Below are 6000 nucleotides of genomic sequence, written 5' to 3'. Positions count from 1 at the left end.
CTAGTGGGTCATCTTTAATGAATGCCTCAACACTTGCGACCAAGTGTCGAACAGTTTGTCCAATATAGGTGGAATTACATCAAGAAAAAGACAATTTGTATCCACAAAAAGACAAATTTTATCCATAAAAACGCATTGGATTTCAGATCATTCTAAAATGAAGACTATGGGAAGAAGAGTGATTTTCAGTTTTTGGGTCGTAACTAAGGTTTGTGTTTTGGTGATGCTAGCAGTTTGTTTTCAACCATTGTTTTAGATTTCCTTTATAATGAAGCATGAGCTTTGGAGGTCTAGTCTAGATAAATTCCTAGCCAGGATCTTCTCATATTCCTTCAAACGAAGATAAGCCGAGAGAGGCACCCATGGTCAACACCCTCTTGTATAAAAACCATGTGCAGTTGCACTTAAGGTGAACAACACAGATCATGCAAAGATCACGCAAAAATGACCACTTATGGGATGGAAAAGCGGTTTTCAACTTTTCCGGTTGGTAACTAAGGTCAATATTTCCGGGTCGATCTTTCCGGGTTGTAACTGAGGGTTGTATTTTGGTGATGCTGCGCAGTTTGTTTTCAACATTTGATTTAGACTTCCTTTATATTGAAGCATGAGCATTGGGGCTCTCATCTCGCTGAATTCCTAGCCAAGGATCTCCTCATATTCCTTCAAACAAATATGTGCCGAGAGTTGCAAATATGGCCAGCCCCCCTTGTATATGAACCATGTGCCGTTGCACTTAAAGTGAACAACACAGAAACACAGATCAGAAACACAGATCAAATGTTGAAAACAAACTGCGCAGCTCAGTTTCTGTGAACAACACAGAAACACAGATCAGAAACACAGATCAAATGTTGAAAACAAACTGCGCAACAAACACAGATCAGAAACACAGATCTGTTGAAAACAAACCTTAAAGTGAACAACACAGAAACACAGATCATGCGAACGATCATGCGAAAATGACCACTCAAGGGACGGAAGAGCGGTTTTCAATTTTCGGGCCGTAAACACGACTTATGCGTTGGTGATGCTGCGTATTTTGTTTGCCAATTATTGGAATTGATTTTGTCGATATTTAGGCATGAGCAATGGCGGTTCCTCGTCTCGCTATATCAATAGACAGGACCTTCTTTTAGTCCTTCAAACAAAGATTTGGCAAAAAAAATTGCCAGGGATACAACCCTGGCCAAACCCTCCTTCTCCACAACCATGTGTTGTTGCATTTAAAAAGAACTTTACTAACCGCCACATAAAACAGGCGTTTCATTGTACTTCTTGACAGGTCAGATAGCTGTATAACTTTTTAGGAGCGATGTCTACGGCCTCTATGTGTGGAAAAACCGTGTACAGGTTTTTCACATCCAAGGAAATGATAATTTCTTCCTTTTGTTTGCCTATTCGCTTCAGTTTTAACCTCAATGTTTGCCCCTCAATCTTATTAACCAAAAAACTGGCTCATTTGACCACCAGTTGACCTCAACCTTGCATATAACATATCTTTAATCTAATCCCTTTTTTCATGGCCAGTAGGTCTTTCCTCAAGCTTCTATCAGAAGCGTTTTATGATCAAATCAGTCATTCATGCTCTCATGTTTCTCAAATTGTTCTGATTTTAGCATCTGGGTCATTTTTGCTTCATATGTTTGTTTTTTAATGACGTCAGACTCAATTCCTTTATCCAAAGATACAGTCACTAGTCCGTTGTTTTTGAGATACTTTCTAGCTTTTCCGATTCCCATATCTCTTGGAGTCCTTTTTGAGAATGAGCTTGCAATCGCGTCAATTCCACATAAATTCTTACCAGGCTCGTCACGTTTCTTCAGTTCCGACACAAAAAAATCTTTGTCTGCAAATAGAATGTGTCTCGGACTGGATGTTCATATTTTATAGACACTAACTCCTCCAACCACCCCGGCAATTTTATCTTATCTAAAAACTTCACAGCTTTTCAGTGTATCTTTCTTGCTATCAGCTAACTTCTTAAGCTAACTTCTATCAGCTAACATTTCAAGTTTCAAGGTCCTAGAGTGGCTGAAATGCGTGGCTGAAGCGATACCCCTTGCATGACGCAAAACATAGTTTTTCTCGAATGGCTGTAATCTTTCATCAATTGTTTTCATAACTCTATCCACAAGGAGCGCTGAGTGATTTCCAAGAGAAGTAGCAGGAAGAATAGACCTTGGCAGACCCGGCTCAGGGCAAACGCGAATGTGGCTGTGGATAGTCACCAGAAGGACGACAAGCATGCCTCACATTTAGGTTAGTTGCATTTTGGGATTTGCATTGATGGTGCCTTGTGAATTTTCATTCCTCTTGACCAGCACTGCATTTATCTCCAACATAAATAGTGCATTTATGCTGGAGATAAATGAACTATGTTCGTTGCAGTGCTGGTCAGGAGAAATGAAATTTCACAAGGCACCATCAATGCAAATCCAAAAATGCAACTAACCTAACATTGAAGCATGCTTGTCGTCCTTCTGGTGACTATCCACAGCCACATTTGCGTTTGACCTGCACCGGGTCTGCGAAGGTCTATTCTTCCTGCTCCTTTTCTTGGAAATCACTCGGCGCTCCTTGTGTTCCCAAATCAATCTGCATTGCTGGAGGTGGAGGCCTACCGATTAGTCTGCTTTCGTGTGTTCCTCAATTCTGGTGGTCAAATGTCGAAAAAGTTGTCCGTCATAGGTGGAAGTGCATTCACTACATGACAGTTTATAAACCACTCTTGGCTTGAGGTAATTAGAAATTGCCTTCATTGATGGTAAACAAGACAATAATTTTCATGTGTTGAAAACCATTTGAACGTTGGTTAAAATTTGTATTCTATTGCAAGTTTTTGGCCTTGGTTACCTCTATATTGCACCAGCATTGGGGGCTGGACATCCTTCGGTGATTGAGTTGAAGAACTCCTCTCTCTACCTACAACTCCATCTCTCTAAAGGCTTGCCCTTACCCTCAACGATATTGAACAGGGCGTCTGCCGCCACATTTGCGGACCAATTTTCAGGGTACTGATTTCTCAGCCCTCGCCCTATTACTTGCCATAGCCTTATCAAACTGCTACCAGTTCGAAAAACTTCTAAAAACTCTAATGTACAGTGCGTTGGATAACACGACGCTTATACTGAGTTCGGGCGCAGCTTCTATAGTCCAATATAGTCTCAGTATTTGCTAGTTTTTGATACCAATTGCAGGTTACATCCCTATCCTGCGATACAAAGATGGCATCGAGAACACAAATCGGCTCACTCTTAACTGTTCTACGTAACTGTTCTAACAATTTCTTCCTCAAACCTGAGGAACAATTGATCAATTTTACTTGTTGGGTATCCTTTTCATTGTGTTTAGCTTTCACAATACCAGACTATCTCGTTTATTGATGCTATATATCATGGGATAATTTTCCGCATTTTAGATGATATCAGTTTCGGCAACTCTCGCATTCAACTCCCTTTGGTCTATATGTTACTTTCCTGCTGCAGCATAGGCACAAACCGTTTTTGTCATGCGTTGGCTGTATCTCCGTTTCCCCGGGTAATTGTTGTTTTAAAGCAAAAGCGTTCTCTTTTAGCCATAGGTTTGGAAGAATTACAGCGAGGGAAGCGCCCATTGCTAGAGCATCAACTTGAACATACCATAAAGCAAACCACATGAAATTTTCTTTGCTGGTCGCCATATTCAAAATGAGAGTGGTTGCTCTTTGATTTTAAGGTGAAGACTCCTGGCTGGCAGCTTCGGTAAGGCATTTTCAATTGCTTACATCAGGGGTACATCAGTGTATAAATTTTTCACATCCAGAGATATTATGGTTTTATCCGGACCTAGAGCAATGTTTTCAATTGTTTCTCTCGCATCTTTAGTATTCTTTTCTACATTGGCTCCATCGATGTTGTCAAAAAACTTTGCAATTGTTTTGTTAGGATTTTCATACGAGCTCCCCTGAAATGATGTTATTTGTCGTACGGGGTGTCTCAGCCTCGTGTACCTTAGCTAAAACGTACAAACTGGCGGTTTGCCCCCCTGTTGACCTCATCTCAGAACATAATTGATCAATTATCTCGTCTCTTTTTTTTCATGGCAGGTAATTTTCTATTAAATTCCTTCTCAATTATCAGTATCAACTCATCAGTGGTTGCCTTTTCCTCAAAAACTGAGCGTTTGCAACAAAGATTCATACGTTTGTTTCCTCATTGTGCAAAAACCAACCCCCTTATGAAAAAGCACAGCCAGCAACCCATTATCTTTCGCGTTTGCCCTGCGCCGGGTCTGCGAAGGTCTATTCTTGAAATGATGTTATGGTTTTATCGGCTTTGTCTCTTGGTTCAACGGCTTTGTCTTTTGATTCAACACTGGTTAAACGGCTTTGTCTCTTGGGGTTTGCCTTACTTTTTTGCATATCCCTTTGCCCCGGCTTCTATTTCACATAAAATTTCACTCGATGTTTTTTTTGGTTTTTCAATTGGGAGAGAAAAATGTTGATATCAGCCAAAAATGCGTTTCGTTAAATTTATCTCTAATTGGATGCTTCGGACCCATTGACAGAATTTCATGAACAATAAAGGCAGTTCAATATTATCAAGCACTTCAACTGGACGCTCATTTTCGCGCCAAGAGGTTTATTTTGTCTCTCGGACAATTTTTCTAGTTTTTTTATGGTTTTCTGATGTTTTCTTCAAGCTTTCATCAACTTGAAGTCTCACACAACGGAAAATGGATGCCCACCACTGTTCGTCGATTTATTTCTGAACCAGTGATCGGGCTTTCACTATCATCTCCTCATACTGTTTTCAGTCCTCATTAGTCATAGACCTTTCAACCCTTTGTAGTTTTTGTTGAAAATTATGCACAGCTTAGTCCAAACAAAACCCGTTCTCGGCGATACTAAACCTCAAAAAAATTCGGGATTAGATAGTTTTTCTCAGAAACTTCAGTCTAAGTACAGATACTTGAACTTTTTTAAGCAACTTTTAAAAAACTACCACAATTTTCCAAAAAGTTTAACACAATTTTCTAAAAGTCCGTTATTTAGATCGTTCGTCAGACAGTTTCTCAGCAAAATGCATATTTACAGATACTTGAAATTTTGAACGAAATTTTAAATTATCTCTCACAATTTTTCACACAATTTTCCACACAATTTTCCACATTTTGTCTGAGGAAAAATGCAGGCAAAAGTAGTGTGGTTATTGTTTTGCAGGCCACGAAAAAAACTCACTAGGCACGGGACCTAAGCTTCAAAAAAATTGGTATTAGATCGTTTTTCTGACATTTTCTCAGAAACTTCCGTCTATGTACAGATACTTAAACTTTTTTAAAGAAACTTAAATAGTCTAGCGCTATTTTCCACACAATTTTCCAAGTCTGTGTACAGATACTTGAACTTTTTTAAAGAATTTTAGATTGTCTAACACAATTTTCCACAATTTGTCAGAGCCAAACAGCAGGCAAAAGTACTGTAGTCATTGTTTTTCAGGCCACGAGTGATAAAACTCACAAGGCACAATGCAAAGCAACTCACTCTCCTCACCCCTGTCTTTGAAGAACAGACTCTTCCTCTTTCTCCCGCTGAAATCATTCCTTCAGTTGTTCTAGGTCGTTTGCTGTTGGAGAGTGGTAGTTATTGCAGGAATAATGAGCACTCCAGTTCCGAGCAGCTGATCAAACAAGTCGGGCGTTGTTTCCCTTCTGCAAAAGACGATCACAAATATCTGCTGCTTCTTCGACTTCAAATAGTTTGTCAACTACTCGACACCGGCTGGGCAATAATTGTTGGTTCTGTGGCTGTTAATAATGTTGTTCACCAAGCCGTGCCACAAAACCACTTTTTCTCCTTCAATGGACTGTACTCCAGTATTCGTCGAAGATTCTTTCCTTTGTTCAGCGAGTTGTTGTTGAGGGATAGTCCAGGAATAGCTGTAGTATGGATCTCGTGTTGCTTTTTCTCACTTTTGTTGAGGGTTTATGAAACATTTCACTAACTCAAATAAAAAGTGG

Source organism: Symsagittifera roscoffensis, chromosome 4 (assembly GCF_963678635.1).
Source record: "Symsagittifera roscoffensis chromosome 4, txSymRosc1.1, whole genome shotgun sequence".
In the NCBI taxonomy this organism is placed as follows: domain Eukaryota; kingdom Metazoa; phylum Xenacoelomorpha; order Acoela; family Convolutidae; genus Symsagittifera; species Symsagittifera roscoffensis.
This window is presented reverse-complemented; position numbering follows the sequence as displayed.